The 20,952-nt window shown below is 44.6% G+C and overlaps 1 long non-coding RNA gene across 1 annotated transcript; it reads right to left on the minus strand.

Moving 5' to 3' along the window:
• Positions 1-1,453: 1,453 nt before the first annotated feature.
• LOC139272676 (uncharacterized) lies at positions 1,454-12,049 on the minus strand. The gene is made up of 2 exons (XR_011594934.1): positions 11,964-12,049; positions 1,454-2,165 (listed from the first exon to the last, which is right to left on the minus strand). It is a non-coding gene; the product is annotated as an uncharacterized lncRNA (long non-coding RNA).
• Positions 12,050-20,952: the final 8,903 nt, after the last annotated feature.

Genomic DNA, 20,952 nt, shown 5'->3' on the forward strand with positions numbered 1-20,952 from the left:
TTGGTGCTTTAGGGGCAGAGTTCCTTATATTTTATTTATTAATTAATTGCTTAATACTTTTTGTGCTTTGTTTGATGCTTGGTGGTGCTTTAAATGTAGTTACTTGCGCCGATTCCTTAACAGTAAGGTGTTTCTGTGCGGATAAAAGTGGACACATACGCTGCCCTAAGTTAGTTTAGTTCAATTTTTTTCTGGCCAAATCTGCATAAATGATGTAAGTGGCTGGGAACGCCCCCTTTTGAAAATAAAACTGACCTTACAAAAAACTTAACTCACTTACACTGGCGCAAATTAAATGGCCATATTTGTAACTAAAAATATACACCAGAAAAATCAAGTTACGCCAAAAAAAACGGTGCAACTCATGGGGAAATTTGAGCCCATAGGACTTATCTTTATATAGCATCATGTCACATCCTCAGGCTTTTCTCAAAGCATATCCAATTAATTGCTTCTTTAAAGTCCAATGACTATTGTTATGTAAGCCAAACACAGCTGCCAATTTGTGCATAGCAGTATCCCACAAACAGGACACAAGACAAATGACCAGTTCATCTGTTTTTGGTCATACTGGGTGAGTGAAGAATATTGGCAGGACAAAGCAAAATATTAATATAGCAATCAAGTAAAGACAAGGGAGAAACTTACCTGTTTTTACTTCGTAGCAACAAAACATTTATAATAGAAATTAATGTATTTCTCCCCATATTTTCTCTTTTCCCCTTCTTTTCTGTTTCCAAGAATGTCAGATGCCTTCTGGTACCTCAGCCAAGAGATAATACATTATGCTTAAACATTGGCAGTGAGTTTTGGCAGCCTATTTGATTATGGAAAAGGTGGGAAAAACATAGTTGAGCCTAACTTGACATCTACATGTGTACTTTCAGAAGGGGTCACTGGAGAGCAGTTGGAAGCAAGTATCTCATACAATTCCCCTTCCCGATCTTAACTGTAGTGGCTGACTACAGCCAACTCAACACAGATCCAATTTCAGGCTTTGTATTGAACAACACCCATCCCTCAACCAACACCATCAAAACAGATTCACTCGGCATTTTTAAAATCTCATTGCTGTTGTGGGATCTTGCTGTGTGCAAATTGGACAACACATTCTCCTACAAAGCATCTTTGACTACACTTAAACAGTTATTGGCTGTGAAGAACTTTGGGACGTCCTGATGATATGAAAAGTGTTATATAAATGGAAGTTTGTTCTTTCTCTCCATAGGCAGGGAAACATTCCAGTTATGACGGTGGCAATGTGCTGCCACATTGTACTTGAGGACCATTGTGTAATGCCATAGAGTGGTGTGATTTGGGACACATGTGCAACATTCCCTACAATTCTAGGTTTGTAATCTCAATCATATCCCCTGTGGGGAAACAATAAGTAGAAGGTTTAAAGTAGTGACAATGCAATCTGTTTGAATCAAAACAGGACAAACAGCATGAATTTGCATAACGGGTACCATATACTACAACATCACATTGTTACTGAAAAGCCAACTTGCAGATCTGCAAAATGCTGAGTTATGGAAATTCCTAATTACTCCTACAAAACATTGCAGTGTGTAGGACTGTTAAACAATTCGAATGGGTACATTTTGAACAACGCTTAGATTGGTTGCATATTTAAAGGTCTAAATATGTCATCATCATCATAGGCGGCCCCTCGAACGAGGATGACTTGCTTCCACGAGAGTTCACAGATGTTTCAATGAAGGACCCGATGTTCCAGTCCTGAACTTCAGTTGAGGGGGTGGAAGGTGCCCATGCGTGAATTTTTTTAACGTGTGGTGACCGTTGCATATCAGCCACCAAATAGGCTTGACAGAGCTCGGCCTTTATCCAGTGGCAAGGATTAACCAGGATGACTGGAGACCTGCTCTGTCACACGGACCTAGTGTGCACACATATCGCAGTGTGGGCAGGTCCGTGCTGCCCCTGGGCCTTCGACTCTTCTGGGCCCCATACCCTCATTCGCCACACCTCCACCACGATGTTCCAGGGCCCGCGTTCCAGCTCTATTTATAGCCCCGACAAGCGGTGGTGTTCTCTCACAGGTCGGGGTGGCCCATGATGTTCCAGGACCCGGTGCTCCAGCTCTATTTATGTATATACCTTTTGTCAAACTTGCTTTGAGACGGTGGTACAACATGTTAAACCTGCACCAAGAGAGATTGAAAGTTACAGTAGCCTAGACATTATATAGGCAGATAAACATATAACGTGTTTCTATGACATCTTTTTCTCCGCTATTTTAATAGAGGCAGTCACCAATTTAAATAAACAGGTTAACATCTTTATTGACATAGTGAACTGGGGAAATGTCTCATCCTTTTCAACAGTTCAACCGTCACAAAAACAGTTAGTCAAATTATAGATCTGGAGATCACACTCATCACCATCCCAGGTCAAGGGCGATTGCAGACGTGTGTGTGTGTGTGTGTGTGTGTGTGTGTGTGTGTGTGTGTGTGCAAACCATGATCCCCAATGCCAACCACGGGTCCCCATCTAAAGAGGTCAACACTAGACGGTGGGGGGGGGGGTGGGGGAAGGGTTGTTGTATATGCAGACTATGGATGTACTCTCTGTGTAGTCACTGTGTGGTTGCATAAGATGGAGACTTGTTTACCTGATGTACGATCAATAAGGGTTACACTGTGTATATACATGCTGGCACCACTAGAGGGTGCAACTGGTGGAGACTAGGGGTTTCCTACCCTGGTGGCAGGGCCCAGTATAAAAGGCTGCACACAATGCTTGTGCCTCACTCTGGAGTTTGGAATAAAGGATCAAGGTCACTACAGTTTGAGTACAACACATTGCCTCATGGAGTCATTCATAAGTACATCACAGACATAACGCGGGGATAGGAAAATCCACCTAATATGTTAGAAAGTATAAGAGGAAGACCAGCAGGACATGTGGGCAGGGTGGGGATAGAGCTCTGTACACAAATGCATTTATAATGAGAAATTACATAGAATTACATGGAATGTACAGCACGGAAACAAGTCATTCAGCCCAACTTGTCTGTGCCAGTGTTTATACTCCACACGAGCATACAACAAATGAGTTAGAAACATAACTTCAGTTAAAGGGTATGATGCAGTGGCAATTACAGAGACTGGGCCACAAGCTGGGCATGATTGGGAGTTAAATATTCTAGGCTATATGATCTTTAGAAAAGGCAGGGCAATTGGGAAAGGAGGGAGAGTAGCAATGTTGGTAAAATACACAATTACAACAGTGGAAAGCAGTAAGGGTGATCAGAATGAGTTGACAGTCTGGTGGGAGTTGTCTACAGACCTCCTTGTTGTGTATAGAAGAACTCCACGAGGCTGAGTACTGTGAGCTAAACTTAGTGTGACCTTAGTCTTCTTTATTACAACTCCAGAGTGCCTAAACAACATGGCAGCCAACCTTTTATACTGGCCCTGCACGTATTAGCAGGTGACCATTAGAACTCCAACAGTCGCGCCTTCTGGTGGCAAGTATTACATAGTTACATACATAACATCACTCCCCCCCCCCCCCCCCAAAGTCTTCGGTACAAATTATTTACAAGTTGAGGCGATCCGGAGCCCTTCACTCCCTGGTTGATCCTCGAAGTTCAAACCCTGGCGTGTGTGAATTGGCCAGACCATTGCTGCACTGCACCGCAGCTGGTCTGACAGGACTGTCCAGAACGGTGGGTTCATCCTCGTGATCGACAGCGAGGTCGTTTGCTGGTTGGGTATGTGTTGGTGGATCGTCGATGGTGATGTCCTCTTCAAGTCGTTCCTGGTTGTCAGTAAATTGCAATTTGGTCTGATCTAAATGCTTTCTGCACGTTTGGCCATTTAACAGTTTGATTATAAACACCCTATTCCCTTCCTTGGCCAAAACAGTGCCAGCAACCCACTTGAGACCATGACCGTAATTCAGAACAAACACAGGGTCGTTGACATCGATGTCATGTGAAACAGCCGCACGAACGTGGTACATGTTCTGCCGGTGTCGCATGATCATTAAGATCCGGGTGGACTAGGGAGAGAGCCTGGTTTTGAGGACTCTCTTCATTAACAATTCTGCCGGGGGAACCCCGGTGAACGAGTGGGGTCGCGTCCGGTAACTGAGCAGAATGCGAGACAAACGGGTATGCAGGGAGCTGTCCGTCACGCGTTTCATGCTCTGCTTGATTGTTTAGACTGCCTGCTCTGCTTGACCATTAGACGTGGGCTTAAACGGAGCAGACCTGACATGCTTGATGCCATTGCGGGTCATAAATTTGTTGAATTCCGAGCTAGTGAAATATGGTCCATTGTCGCTGACAAGGACGTCGGGCAAGCCATGGGTGGCGAACATAGCCCAGGGGCTTTCAATGGTGGCTGTGGACGTGCTGGATAACATAATTACACATTCAATCCACTTGGAGTAAGCCTCCACAACTACTAAAAACATCTTTCATAGAAAGGGGCCGGCAAAATCTACGTGGATCCTGGACCATGGTTTGGAGGGCCATGACCACAGACTCAGTGGAGCCTCCCTTGGTGCATTGCTCAGTTGTGAGCAAGTGTTGCACTGATGCACGCATGACCCCAAGTCCGAGTCAATGCCGGGCCACCAAACATGTGACCTGGCAATTGCCTTCATCATGACAATGCCTGGAAGGGTACTGTGTAGGTCGCGTATAAACGTTTTCCTGCCTTTTTTGGCAAAACCACGCGATTATCCCATACGAGACAATTGAATTGGATGGACAATTCATCTTTGCGTCGGTGAAACGGCTCAATTTCATCTTGCATTTCCCCGGGAACAACCGACCAGTTCCTATTTTGGACGCAACTCTTTACTAATGATAGCACAGGTCCAGGTCCTGATCTGGCAAGCTGTGACAGGTGACCCCTCGCTCTCAAAAGCATTAATGATCAGTAACAAGTCTGCGGGCAGTGCCATTTCAACTCCAGTGGTGGGTAATGGTAGCCGGCTAAGAACATCGGCATAGTTCTCCGTGCCTGGTCTGTGGCGGATAACATAGTCATAAGCGGACAATGTTAGTGCCCATCTTTGGATGCGGGATGAAGCATTGGTGTTTATACCTTTCCTTTCTGAAAACAGTGAAATGAACGGCTTGTGGTCAGTTTCAAGCTCAAACCAAAGTCCAAATAGGTGTTGGTGCATTTTCTTAACCCCATATACACATGCTAACGCCTCTTTCTCGACCATACTATAGGCTCTCTCAGCCTTAGACAGACTTTTAGATGCGTATGCAACCGGTTGGAGGTTGCCCGATACATTGGCTTGTTGTAACATACAGCCGACCCCGTACGATAAGGCGTCACAAACTAGCACTAAACATTTATATGGGTCATAGTGTACAAGTAACTTATTTGAACATAGCAGGTTTCTGGCCTTCTCACAGGCTGTGTCTTGAGATTTGCCCTAAACCCAGTCACCACCCTTACATAGCAACATGTGCAAAGGCTCTAACGACGTGCTCAACCCGGGTAGAAAGTTACCGAAATAGTTGAGGAGTCCCAGGAACGAACGCAGCTCCGTCACATTCTGTGGTCTGGGTGCATTCTTGATGGCCTCTGTCTTTGAGTCCGTGAGCCTGATGCTGTCTGCTGCAATCTTTCTCCCAAAAATTCGACTTCTGGCACCAGGAAAACACACTTGGAGCGTTTCAGCCTGAATCCCACTCTGTATAGGCGACTTAGAACCTCTTCCAGGTTGTGTAGATGTTCGATGGTGTCACGACCAATGATCAGGATGTCGTCTTGAAACACAACGCTGCGCGGAACAAATTTCAGCAAACTCTCCATGTTTCTCTGGAAAATGGCTGCAGCCGAGCGAATCCCGAAAGGGCACCTGTGGTATATAAACAGCCCTTTGTGTGTGTTGATGCACGGCAGTCTTTTCGAAGAGTCAGCCAGCTCCTGTGTCATGTAGGCGGAGGTTAGGTCCAACTTGGTGAATGACTTCCCCCCCTGCTAATGTTGCGAACAGGTCATCCGCCTTGGGCAGTGGGTACTGGTCCTGCAGTGAGACTCGGTTAATCGTTACCTTGTAGTCTCCGCCGATTCTGAACGTGCCATCGCTTTTCAACACCGGAACAATTGGATTGGCCCACTCATTGAACTCGACTGGCGATATGATTCCTTCGCATTGGAGTCTGTCCAGTTCGATCTCGACTTTCTCCCTCATCATGTACGGAACCGCCCGAGCCTTGTGATGGACAGGGCGTGTATCGGGGCCTAGATGGATCTGTACCTTAGCGCCTGTGAAGTTGCCGATGCCTGGTTCGAATAGCGAGAGAAACTTGCTCAGCACTTGAGTACATGAGGCGTCATCCACTGAAGATAGTGCTTTGATGTCATTCCAATTCCATCTAATCTTTTCTAGCCAGCTTCTGCCAAATAGCGTTGGGCCATTGCCTGGAATAATCCACAATGATAGGTCATGCACAGCTCCATCATACGTTACCTTCACTGCCACACTTCCAGTGACTGGTATGAGCTCTTTGGTGTAGGTTCACAGCTTTGCATTAATTGGGCTCAGTTTGGGCCTTTGTGCTTTATTGCCCCACAGTTTTTCGAAAGCCTTCTGCCTCATTATTGACTGACTCGCAACCGTGTCCAACTCCATGGATGCTGGAACTCCATTTAATTTGACTTTCAGCATTATAGGAGGGCTCTTGGTGGTGAAGGTATGGACCCCTTACACTTCTTCCTCAGGTTGAGTTGCCTGTGCTGCGTGATCCGCGCCGGATCAATCACCCTCTGCCACATGGTATGTCTTAGCACGTTTGCCCATTCACTGGAGGTGCCCCATCATTGTGCAGCCTTTGCACACGTAGTGCTTGAATCGACATTGATGGGCCCGATGATTACCCCCGTAGCGTCAACACAGTGCTAATGGATTCACATTCACCCCCGATGGCAGACTCTGAGTCATCACAGGTCTTGCAGCCACAGACGTATGGGCCCTGCCATATTCAGTTTGGCCTGCTAGCGATGTTATTTTATGCACAGTACTTGCCGGTGCGCTTCGATGTTGAGAAGATATCTATTTGGTGTTATTGTCCGTGGCCATGCATGCCTGGGTGATCGCGATGGCCCTGTTCAGGTCTAGGGTTTCGGCAGCCAGCAACTTTCGAAGAATGATCTCGTGGCTGATGCCCAGCACGAAAAGGTCCCGCAGCATTTGCCCCAACGCAGCTCCAAAATTGCAAGGTCCCGTGAGGCATCTCAGGTTGGCAACATAATCCGCCACGTCCTGGCCCCCGGAGCGATGGTGCGTGTAAAAACAATACCTGGCCATGAGGATACTCTCCTTCAGCTTGAGGTGGCCTCGAACCAGCGTGCACAACTCTATATTCCTTCTCCGTTGGTTTTGTCGGTGCGAGCAAATTCTTGATGAGGCCGTATATTTTAGGCCCACAGACGATGAGGAGAACCGCCCTGCACTTGGCCATGTTAGTATCTCCTTCCAGCTCGTTGGACACGAAGTACTGGTCAAGACGCTCGACGAAAGCTTCCCAATCATCACCCTCTACGAATCTCTCTAATATTCCAACAGCAGCCACGATTGCGTGAAGGTTCGTATTTTGTTACTCGTTGCCAGTTGTTGTGTATCGAAGAACTCCACGAGACTGAGTACTGTGAGCGAAACTTAGTGTGACCTTAGTCTTCAGTATTACAACTCCAGAGTGCCTAAACAACATGGCAGCCAACTTTTATACTGGCCCTGCACATGTGTGCAGGTGACCATTAGGACTCCAACAGTCACGCCCTCTGGTGGCAAGTATTACATAGTTACATACATAACACTCCTGATAGTAGTGATGTAGTGGGGGATGTATAAATACAGATATCAGGGAAGCATGGAGCAAAAAATATATAGTTATAATAGGAGATTTTAATTTTCACTGACAGTGAGAATCAGAACAGCTTAAGTATTAAATGTGATGCATTTCTAGAATCGACGCGGAACAGTTTGTTAGAACAATATGTTATCATACCCAGAAAGGAACAGGTCTTATACTAAATTTGGTGATTAGTAACAAACCAGAAGTAGTTAACAATCTGAAGGTATAGGAACATCTTGCAAGTCGTGACCACAATATGACTGAATTTGATATTAGGCTTGAGAAGGAGATGGGAGAATCACAAATCAAGGTTTTAAAAAGTAAGAACTGAACTAACCACAGCAAACTGGGCTAAAATTGTTAATGGATAAACCTACAGACAGTGCAAAGTATGCAAAAAGAAATTGGTAAGTTACAAAACCAGTCTAGTTCCCTTGTGTAGTTAAGCAATCATAGTCAGCAAATGAGGTAAGAGACAGCATCAAGTTAAAAGAAAAGGCTTCCACCACTGCAAGGAATTGTGGAAACCCAATGGACTGGGGGAGTCATTAAGAGTAGCAAAGGGATACGAAGAAAGTAATGGTACAAAAGAGGAATATGAAAAAAACTTAAAAGGGGTATCAAATGTACTAGCAAAAGTCTTTATAAATATATAGAGAGAGTGGTAAAGGGGGTGGGCTCATTAAAGACAGATGCAGATGAGAGTATAATGGACAATAAGGAATGGCAGACTTGTTAAATGAGTACTTTGTGTCAATTTTCAGTGGAGAAAGAGGATAAATTATCAGCGTTACAAAGGAAACTAAAGGAAAGTAGAGGAACTTAGTGGATTTAATATAGTAAGAAAATGACAATGGAGAAAGTAATGGGATTTAAGGTAGGCAAATTTCCAGGACCTGATGATTCCCACCCTAGAGTATTAAAAGAAACAGGTGAAGAATTGCTGATGCGTTAGAATTTTGCAAAGCTCTCTAGATTCAGGAATTACACTTTTGGATTGGAAAATTGAAAATGTCATTCCATTATTTAAGAAGGAAGAGAGGGAGAAATCAAGTAACTATACACCTGTCAGTTTAACATCAGTTAATGGGAGGTGACTGGAATCTATCAGAGAGAGTTATCATGGATTTACGGAGGGTAGATTATGTCTGACTAATCTACTTGAACTTTTTGAGAAGGTCACGAATGTGGTGGAGAGGGGAGTGTCTATGGATGATGTCTATATGGACTTCCAGAATGCATTCGATAAGGTTCCTCATAATGGATTATTAGCAAAATTCAAAGCGCACAGAATTGGATATAACCTTATTGGTAATTGGTTGGGAGATACAAAACAGAAAGTAGAGATAAAGGGAATGTTCTCTAATTGGCGGAATATGATAAGTGGTGTTCCCCAGGGATCTGTAAGTAGGACTTCATAGGATATGTAAGACAAAGGTCCTCCACCAGTCTGTCCTCGCTGCACAGCACTGCCCTCCAGTCATCAATATCCACGGCGCGGCCCTGGACAACGTGGACCATTTCCCATACCTCAGGAGCCTCTTATCAACAAGAGGCGCGTTGATGACGAGATTCAACACCACCTCCAGTGCGCCAGTGCAGCCTTCGGCCACCTGAGGAAAAGAGTGTTCAAAGACCAGGCCCTCAAATCTACCACCAAGCTCATTATCTACAGGGCTGTAGTAATACCCGCCCTCCTGTATGGCTCAGAGACATGGCCCATGTACAGTAGTCACCTCAAGTCGCTGGAGAAATACCACCAACTATATCTCCGCAAAGACCTACAAATCCCCTGGGAGGACAGACGCACCAACAAAAGCGTCCTTGACCAGACCAATATCCCCAGCATTGAAGCACTGACCACTCTTGATCAGCTCCGCTGTGCAGGTCACATTGTCCGCATGCCAGACATGAGACTCCCAAAGCATGCGCTCTACTTGAAACTCCTTCACTGCAAATGAACCAAAGTTGGGCAGAGGAAATGTTACAGGGACACCCTCAAAGCCTCCCTGATAAAGTGCAACATCCCCACCGACACCTGGGAGTCCCTGGCCAAAGACCGCCCTAAGTGGAGGAAGTGCATCCGGGAGGGCGCTGAGCACCTCGAGTCTCATCACCGAGAGCATGCAGGCAGTGGAAAGAGCGTGCGGCAAATCTGTCCCACCCTCCCTTACCCTCAACGACTATCTGTTCCACCTGTGACAGGGACTGTGGCTCTCGTATTGGACTGTTCAGCCACCTAAGGACTCATTTTAAGAGTGGAAGCAAGTCTTCCTCGATTCCGAGGGACTGCCTATGATGATGACATACGATATATGGCACAGAAACAGGCCATTTGGCCCAAACAGTCCATGTCGGCGTTTATGCTCCACTTGAGCCTCCTCCCTTCTTTCCTCATCTAACTCTATCAGCATAACTCTCCATCCCCTTCTCCTTCATAGGCTTATCTAGCCACCCCTTAAATGCATCTATACTATTTGCTTCAACCACTCCCTGTGGTAGCGAGTTCCTCATTCTCACCAGTCTTTGGGTAAAAAGTTCTGAATTCCCTATTTGATTTGTTGGTGACTATCTTATATTGATGGCCTCTAGTTTCGCTCTTCCCCACAAGTGAAAACTCTCTGTATCGACTCTATCAAAACTTTTCATAATTTTAAAGACCTCGATAAGCTCATCCCTCAGCCTTCTCTTTTCAAGAGAAAAGAGACTTTGCCTGATCATCCTTTCCTGATAGTTATACTCTCGCATTTCTGGTATCATCCTTGTAAATCATTTTTGCATCCTCTCCAGTGCCTTTTTATAATATGGCGACCAGGATTGTGCAGTACTCCAAGTGTGGTCTAACCAAGCTTTGATACAAGTTTATCATAACTTCTCCACTTTTCAATTCTATAGTTCTAGAAATAAACCATAGTGCTTGGTTTGATTTTTATGGCCTTGTTAATCTGTGCTACTACTTTTAGTGATTTGTGTATTTGTACTCCGAGATCCCCTTGTTCTTGTACCCCGTTTAGATTCGTATTTTCCAAGTAATATGTGACCTCTTTTTTTTTACCAAAATATAATTCCTTACATTTATCTATGTTGGAATGCATTTGCCAATTATATGCCCATTCTGCAAGTTTATTAATGTCTTCCTGTAATTTTTTGCAGTCCTCCTCAGTACTAACTATCCCCCCCGCCCCCCCAATTTGGTGTCATCCACAAATTTAGAAATTGTGTTTTTATTCCAAAGTCTAAATCATTAATATAAATTGTGAACAACAATGGTCCCAGCACTGATCCTTGTGGAACACCACTTCCCTGCTTCTGCCACTCTGAATAGCTACCCTTTATCCGTATTCTCTTATTTCTGTCTTGAAGCCAGCTAATTATCCATTCTGCTACTTGAACCCTGACTCCGCATTCTCTGACCTCATTCAATAGTCTATTATATGGTACCTTATCGAAGGCGTTTTTAAAATTTAGATAAATTACATCTACTGCATCACCTTTATCTGCTCTCTCTGTTACCTCTTCAAAGAATTCAATAAGGTTGGTCAAATAAGACTTTTCCTTTTGAAATCCATGCTGACTATTCATTATTATATTTTTGGTTTCTAGATGTTCTTCTATTTTTTCCTTTAGTAGAGATTCCATTATTTTTCTTACCACCGATGTTAAGCTGACTGGTCTATAGTTCGCTGGAAATATTCTGTTTCCCTTCTTAAATATAGGTATTACATTAGCTATCCGCCAGTCCTCTGACAATACACCTTTTTCTCACGAATTATTAAATAAGTATAGGAATGCCTCTGCTATCTCTTCCTTAGATTTTTTTAAGATATGTGGGTATAATCCGTCCAGACCAAGGGTTTTATCTTCTTTGCGTTTGATTGGTTTATTTAATATTGTTCTTCTTTTTATTTTAAATGCAGTTATCTCATTTCGAATCTCATCACTGATTTCATGTCCACCTGTTCGGTCTCCCTGGCAAATACTGAAGCAAAGTAATTATTTAATATTTCTGCCATCTCGCTATTGCTGCCTGTGATATTGGCCCAGAAATTCCTCTGGGGGTCTTCCCGCGGGCAATTGCCTCCTCGCTGGATATTTTTTACGAATTTACCTGGTGGTCCCAGGAGGCGCCCTGATTTCTGATGGGGAGGCCTTCTCCTCCCACACTGTGAAGCGCGCTCCCGTGCAGAGGGTCCCGACGCAGAAGATGCAGTCATGTGTGACTGCTCAGCCAATCAGGTAAGTATTTCACAGCTTTCCATTAATAGCACTGAGAACTATAATAGCACTGAGACTCGCGTAACTATGAGTTCTCAGTGCTATTAATGGGAACAAAAGAAATCACACAAAATAATAAAAAATAAAAAACAGACCACACATATTTAAAATTAATTGAGATTAAAGTTATTATGTCTTATAAAAATAAAATAGTTTCCCGATTTTTAAAAAAGTTTTTAAAATTATGGTTAAAAATAAACTTACCGTAGTGGGGAGGGTTTTTACCAATAGACTATGTGTTTTTAATTTTATTTTACAATTCTTTTTGTGTGTTTTAAAACACTTGCGCCTGTAAAAGTAGGCGAAGATTTTTGAGGGCATTTGCCGGGCAAGATATGGGTAAATAGCCCAATCTTGCCAATATAAATGTCCTCGCTCCCGATCTGGCTACGATCTGTCAAGCTCCAGCTTCAGCGCATGCGCATTGCGTGCTGAAAACTGGCTTTTCCGATGCCTTCCCGGGTCTGTAGAAACTTTGTACGGGTCCGGGATGTCGGAAATTCTGCCCCACTATCTTGTCCATCCCTTAGTAGCCCTATTTACATCCGGACTTTCCTTTTTATATTTATGTGCCTGCAAAATATTTTACTATTTCGTTTCATGTTCCTTGATACTTGAATTTCATTGGGGTCAAAATTGGGTTTTTACGCCACCTGTTAGCACGCGCGGGAGATGGCTAATGGGCGGCAAAGGTCTCCCATCATCGGTAAGCGGTGTCGACGTCTCGACCTAAATTGAGTCAGCTCTTTGACAGAGGCATCAAGAGGCAATGCTGCGCCGCCCACGTGGTGACGTCATCCAGCGTACAACGCATGTGTTGCGACATTTGATTTGTGCAGCTGCCGTACAAACAGGCGTACAGCCAGGAAAAAGCTGTTGTAACAGAGCAGACCTCGCCCAGAAAGGAAGGTAAGTTTTTCTCTTTAGTTATTTCTGCATGTTTTCTTTGGTGTTAAGAGTGGGATCAGAGAAGTTTTAGTTCTTTTATTTTGTTCCCGTTTTTTTCTCGCATGGCAGCAGCCTCCCGTTGAGAAATTCAGTTGGCCTCCTGAGCTCCCACACCAGGATGACTGTGCAACACCACTTTTTAGCGCTGCTCTCCCATCTTTGGGCGTAAAAACTGAATTTAGGACTTTGAGGCTGCGCCTAACGCCCGGCGCTAAAATCAGCACTCAGGCGGTGACACCGTCTCAAAAACAGTGGTGCAGAATTTCAGCCCCATTGTTCCTCTTTGCCTTCCTAATTGTTTTTTTGACTACACTCCTAATCTCTTCATATTCTCCTTTGTTATGCTCTCCCCTGCTGTCCATATACTTAGTGTATGCCTCTTTGCTTACCCTCAATTTTTCCCTTATGTTTTTATTCATCCATGTAGATTTATTAATGTTTAGCTTGTTCTTGTTTTTTAGTGGAATATATTTTTCATGGATTCTGTTAAACACCATTTTAAATGTTTCACACTGCTGTTCTACATCATTATTTGCCAATATTATTGTCCATTTTATTTTCCCAAGTTTTATTCTCAGCCCCTCAAAATCATTTTTTTTTTCCAATCTATTACCCTGTTCTTCATCATCCTTGTGTCCTTCTCAATTATTATCTTAAAATGATTATATTATGGTCACTATTGCCTAGATGTTCCCCTACTTTTACTTCTCTTATCTGTTCTGGTTCATTCCCATTACTAGATCCAATATTGAATCCTCCCTTGTTGGGCTTCTTACATAATGGGTTAGAAAGGAGTCCTGTATACATTGTAGAAACTCCATTCCCATTTCCCCTTTGCGATTCTGGTCAATTAATATTGGGGTAGTTGAAATTCCCCATGATGATTATTCTATGTTTTTTACTCATTTCCTTAATTTGTTTGCATATTTCTTGCTCCACCTCCCTTCCACTATTAAGTGGTCTGTAGATTACCCCTATTAGAGTGATTGATCCTTTATTATCTTTTATCTCTATCCACATGGATTCTATTTCTGTCTTGCTGATAGCTGCGTCACTTTTTTCTACTGCCATTATATTATCCCTAATAAGTACAGCTACTCCACCTTCCCTTTGTCCCTCTCTATCTTTTCTAAATATGTTATACCCAGCAATGTTTAATCCCAGTCCTGGTTTTTCTGTAGCCATGTCTCAGTAATCCCTACTGTGTCTGGTTCCTCGCAACGTATTATTGCCTCTAGTTCCCATGTTTTATTCTGGACACTGTGTGCATTGCTGTACAGACAGTTTAAATCATTTTTAATAGCAGTTTCTCTCACGTTATTTTCAACCAGCTTTATACATTCCTGTTCTATAAATATATATTTATTCCCTGGCCATCAATGTCCTCCCTTATATTATTCTTTCCTCTGCTCTCCTTTCCTGTTTTGTTTATATTTAGGCTGGCTTCATTTCTTGTAGTTGTCTGGGGCCTCAGTTTTTCATCTTATATATAAATTACTTGGATAAATTAATCGAGAGTTGTATATTTGCAGATTACACTAAGTTAGGAAGCACAGTAAGTTGTGTAGATTGGAGCAGGAAGCTACAAAGGGACATAGACAGACTAAGTGAGCATACAAAACTATGGCAGATCGAGTTCAATGTGGGGAATTGTGAGGTCATCCACTTTGGATCCAAGAAAAACAAATCAGAATATTTTCTTAATGGCAAGAGACTAGGAGCTGTGGAGGAGCAGAGATTTAGTTGTCCAGGTACACAAATTACTAAAAGCTAGTGCACAGATACAAAAAGTAATCAAAAATTGGCTGTTATCTCAGGGGGTTTGGAATACAAAAGTGAGAAAGTGACGCTTCAGTTGTACAGATCCTTGGTCACACCCCATCTGGAGTTCTGCGTTCAGCTTTGGGCACCAAACCTCAAGAAAGATAAGTTAGTTTTGGAGGGGGTTCAGCGCAGATTCACCGGATTATACCAGGGCATAAATGGTTAAATTATGAGGATAGGTTGCATAAAATTAGTTTGTCTTCACTAGTGTTTAGAAGGTTGAGGGGTGGTCTAAGTGAGGTGTTTAAAATGATAAAGGGATTCGATAGAGTAGAAAGAGAGAAACTATTTCCTCTGGTGGGGGAATCCAGAACAAGGGGGTATAATCTTAAAATTACAGCTAGGTCATTTAGAAATTATATCAAGAAGCATTTTTCACACTAAAGGTAGTGGAAATCTGGAACATTCGTCCCCAAAAAGCTGTCGATGCTGGTGGTCAATTGAAATGTTCAAGATTGTGATTGATAGATTTTAGTTAGGTAAGGGCATCAAGGAATATGGTGCAAAGGTGGGTAAATGGAGTTAAGGTACAGATCATCCATGATCCAAGTGAATGGCAGAACAGTCTGAAGGGGCTGAATGGCCTCCTCCTGTTCCTAAGGATGTGTTCATCTCCAACACCATTGGCAGATCCAGTATGTTGCAGCCGTTGATTGATCTGTCCTTTCTTGCCAGCTCATAACTTGAATCTGCCTGAAACCACAATGCTTCTTACTGGCTTTGCTTTTTGTGCTGAAACATGAAATTGATAAGGCAATCTATACAGGGGCTGATTGATCCATTGTCAGCATTCTGTTGGTGCCACCAGTAGGTAATTAAAGGGAGCTTTACAAATCAATCTTTCTCAACAGAATGGGAAGCTATTTAGGTCTACTTAGAGTGTTGGACCTCTTCCATTCAGTTATTTGAGGGTTAATATGTATTATAAATGTACTAAAATCATAAGCCGTAATCTTGCTGCAGGGTGGTGATGGCAATATGGGAGGTGAGGCAACAACACATCAACAGGTGTACGGAATTTATTTTTTGAGCTGTACACCTTCCCAGACGGTAACTCCTGATCTCCCCTTTTTTTTTCCCTTTATTCATTCACAGGATGTGGGCATCGCTTGCAAGGCCAGCATTTATTGCTCATCCTTAATTGCCCTTAACTGAGTGGCTTGCTAGACCATTTCAGCGGGCAATTAAGAGTCAACCATATTGCTGGATTTCCTTCCCTAAAGGACATTAGTGAACCACATGGGTTTTTACGACAATCCGTTAGTTTAATGGTCACTACCACTGGTACTAGCTTTTACCAGTGAATTCAAATCCCACCGTTATAATAAATAAATACAGATGTACATTTATTATAATGGTGGGATTTGAATTCACATCCCCAGAGCATGCGTCCAGTCCTCTGGGATTACTAGTAATGTAACCACTATGCTACCATTACCAACATTAGCTGCCTATTGATTAAAAATAGAATTTCCTGCAAAGCTGGGACACAGGTTGACATGTGTCAGGGTCCCTCTTGATCCTGGTCCTGATGCCTTTTTCGCCAAAGCACTCTGAGCAAGCTAATTAAAAGCAAGTTAGAGCTGGCCTCTTTATGCACTCACTGTAACATGTGTGGGTGAATGTGAAATTCACAGCTTCAGGCTGAGAGGGGACTGGGTTTGGGAAGGAACGGGGATGGGAGCCACAGTTCGGGAAGGAGAAATAGGAGGTCAGTGCTGGAAATCTGGTAGGATTAGGGTATCTGCTGTCTGCAAGCCATTCAGCCCGTAGGAGACCGGACCTTAGGGGTTGGGTCCAGAAAGGACTAAGTGTTAAAATGGCTTCCATGTACTGAGTGTGGCAGGAGTACTAGCTGCCAAGACAATGCACTGCCATGACCCACACACCAAGGGAAGGGAAGTGGTAGTTTTGCTCGGTGTCTTGATGTATCGGTCCTCAACACAGAAAGCTGGGGGAAGGGCAGAGATTACGCTTTGGTTTATTCACCCTCCTGGGGTTTAGAAAATGCCAGCTTGCTGTAAGTTACATAGAATTACAGCACAGAAACAGACCATTTGGCCCAACTGAACCATGCTGGTGTTTATGCTCCACACGAGCCTCCTCCCAACCCTTCTTCATCTAACCTTATCAGCATAACGTTCTATTCCTTTCTCATGTGCTTATCATGCTTCCCCTTAAATGTATCTATGCTATTCACCTCAACTGCTCCTTGTGGTATCGAGTTCCACATTCTCATCGCACTCTGGGTAAAGAAGAGGTTTGAAACAGGGAGAGAGGGAGAGAATTGTCTTTTTCTAAAGTTAATGCCACAGTTCAGTGTATATTGACATAAAAGCTGGACTCATGCGAAGTTTGCGTAATTCATTGGCTCTAAAATTGCGGTCGGAAGCTTCCCTCGGGCGGATGCCTCTGACGACAAAAATATTTACGAATGTACCTGATGGTCCCGGAGGAACGAAGACTTCTGCTAGGAGGCCTCCATGCACAGCCCAGCGCAGAGGCCCCCCTATTCCAGGAGCGTATGTGCATCCTGGGATCACGTAGGCCGGACTAACCAATAAAAACGACATATCCCCATTCACAGCAATGTTGAGTTCTGTTTTACAGAGCTGCCATTACTATCAATGGGGATGTTATGTATTTAATCCTCGGCAACCTGTATCACATCACTACCAGAAGGCCTACCTGTTGGAATCCCAAGGGATCCCAGCATCCCTTGGGAGCACTCTATATAAGGCCACCCACATGGTACCTGCACTCTGGAGTCTAATTAAAGGAGCTAAGGTCACACTTACTCATTGCATACAGTACTCAGTTTCATCCTTTATCATGAGCGTAACAATTGGCGATGAAGTAATGAACAACCACGCGAAAATGCAAAGAACAGTTGGTATCCTGGAGAAGTTCTCAGAAGGGGACGATTGGGAGACCTTTGTGGAGCGACTTGATCAATACTTCGTGACCAATGAGCTGGAAGGGGACAAGAATGCTGCCAAACGAAGGGCGATCCTCCTTACCGTCTGTGGGGCAACAACCTATGGCCTCATGAAGAATCTTCTAGCTCCGGTTAAACCAACAACCAAATCCTATGAAGAATTGTGTACGCTGATCTGGGAGCACCTAGATCCGAAGGAAAGCGTTTTGATGGCGAGATATCGGTTCTACACGTGTCAACGGTCGGAGGGCCAGAAAGTGGCGAGTTACGTCGCCGAACTAAGGCGCCTTGCAGGACATTGCGAATTTGATGCTGAGAGACTTTTTTGTGCTTGGCATTGGCCATGAGGTAATCCTTCACAAACTATTGACTGTTGAAACACCGAATCTGAGCAAAGCCATAACGATAGCCCAGGCATTTATATCCGCCAGCGATAACACCAAACAAATTTCGCAGCATTAAGAGGTTTCGGCCAGTAATGTGCACAAAGTAACGTCGTTTTTGAGCAGGAATATACGTGGCAGAATGTACACGCCGGCTGCTGCATGACCTCAGATGACCCAGAGTCTGCCATCAATCGTTAATGCGAGGCAGTTAACATCTTGTTGGCATTGTGGAGGTGATTATCGGGCCTTTGACATGCTGTGGTGCAACAAGGCACACAGGCCCAAGCTCAGCCCCATTCATACCAAGCTAAGAACTTACACTAAAGAACTGATCGCTGTAATTGGCAGCGCAGAAGTCAAAGTCTCCTCTGATGGAGCAGTGCACGAACTCCCACTATGGATCGTGCCAGGGGTAGCCCCACACTGTTCGGTAGTAGCTGGCTGGGAAAAATCCGCTGGAACTGGGACGACATCCGAGCGCTTTCGTCCGTCGACGATGCCTCATGTGCAGGTTCTGAGCAGATTTCCATCGATGTTCGAGCCAGGCATTGGAGGTTTCTCGGCGGCAAAAGTGCAGATCCATTTGGTTCCTGGTACATGATCCATCCACCACAAGGCACGGGCGGTACTGTTTATGATGCGAGAGAAAGTGGAAATTGAGCTGGACAGGCTGCAGCGAGAAGGCATCATCGCGCCGGTGGAATTCAACGAGTGGGCCAGTCCGATTGTCCCGGTATTAAAAGGTGATGGCATGGTCAGAATTTGTGGGGACTATAAAGTAACGATTAACCGTTTTTCGCTGCAGGACCAGTACCCACTACCCAAGGTAGACGACCTATTTGCGACCCTGGCTGGAGGAAAGACGTTCAACAAGTTGGACCTGACCTCGGCCTACATGACGCAGGAGCTGCAGGAATCTTCGAAAGGCCTCACCTGCATCAACACGCACAAAGATCTGTTCATCTATAACAGATGCCTGTTTGGGATTCGGTCATCCGCGACAATTTTCCAACGGAACACGGAGAGCCTGCTAAAGTCAGTTCCCCGCACCATGGTTTTCCAGGACGACGTACTGGTCACAGGTCGGGACATATCGAACAAGTGAAGAATCTGGAAGAAGTTCTAAGTCGGCTAGATCGTGTGGGACTCAGGTTGAAACGCTCGAAGTGTGTTTTCCTGGCGCCGGAGGTCGAGGTCTTGGGAAGAAGAATTGCAGCAGACGGCATCAGACCCACCGACGCCAAGATGGAGGCGATTAAGAATGCGCTGGGACCACAGAACGTGACGGAGCTGTGGTCGTTCCTGGGACTCCTCAACTATTTTGGTAATTTCCTACCCGGGTTAAGCACCTTGCTAGAACCCCTACATGTGCTACTGCGCAAGGGAGATAACTGGGTATGGGGGAATTCACAAGAGGCTGCCTTTGAGAAAGCCAGAAATCTGTTATGTTAAAACAAACTGCTTGTTCTGTATAACCCATGCAAACAATTAGTGCTAGCTTGCGATGTGTCGTCATATGGGGTCGGGTGTGTGTTACAACAGGCTAACGAATCGGGGATTTTGCAACTGGTCGCTTATGCGTCCAGGAGTCTGTCCAAGGCCGAAAGGGCCTACAGCATGATTGAAAAAGAAGCTCTGGCGTTTACGGGGTGAAAAAAATGCACCAGTATTTGTTTGGTCTCAAGTTTGATCTTGAAACTGACCATAAGCCGTTCATGTCGCTATTCTCAGAGAGCAAAGGGATTAACACCAATGTCTCTGCCCGCATCCAAAGATGGGCGCTCACACTGTCGGCATATAACTATGTAATCCGCCACAGACTGGGCACAGAGAACTGTGCTGATGCTCTCAGTTGGCTACCATTGCCCACCACTGGGGTGGAAATGGCACAGCCTGCAGACTTGCTCATGGTGATGGATGCATTAGAAAACGAAAAGTCACCCATTACGGCCTGCCAGATCAGGACCAGCTAGGATCCTTTACTGTCCTTGGTAAAAAACTGTGTCCTCCATGGGAGCTGATCCAGCGACCCAGTGGAGATGCAGGAAGAGATTAAGCCATTCCACAGGTGCAAAGACGAAATGTTCTTACAGGACTGTCTTTTGTGGGGTAATCGCGTGGTCTTGCCCAAGAAAGGCAGTGAAACGTACATACGTGACTTTCACAGCACCCACCCAGGCATTGCAATGATGAAAGCCATAGCCAGATCCCATGTGTGGTGGCCCGGCATTGACTCAGATTTAGAGTCATGCGTGCGCCAGTGCAACACATGCTCTCAACTGAGCAATGCACCCAGAGAGGCACCGCTAAGTTTGTGGTCGTGGTCCTCCAAACCGTGGTCTAGGATCCACGTTGACTATGCGGGCCCATTTCTAGGCAAAATGTTCTTGGTTGTTGTGGATGCTTATTCAAAATGGATTGAATGTGTAATAATGTCTGCAAGCACGTCCACCACCACCATCGAAAACCTACGAGTTATGTTTGTCACACTCGGCCTGCCTGATGTCCTAGTCAGCGACAATGGGCTGTGTTTCACCAGTGCTGAATTCAAGGAATTCATGACCCGCAGTGGGATCAAGCAAGTCATATCTGCCCCATTCAAGCCCGCATCCAATGGCCAGGCAGAACTGGCAGTTCAGACCATCAAGCAAAGCTTGAAACACGTGTCGGAAGGCTCCCTGCAGACCCGACTGTCCCGAGTTCTACTCAGCTACCGCACCAGACCC

Source organism: Pristiophorus japonicus, chromosome 9, assembly GCF_044704955.1.
Source record: "Pristiophorus japonicus isolate sPriJap1 chromosome 9, sPriJap1.hap1, whole genome shotgun sequence".
Taxonomy (NCBI): domain Eukaryota; kingdom Metazoa; phylum Chordata; class Chondrichthyes; family Pristiophoridae; genus Pristiophorus; species Pristiophorus japonicus.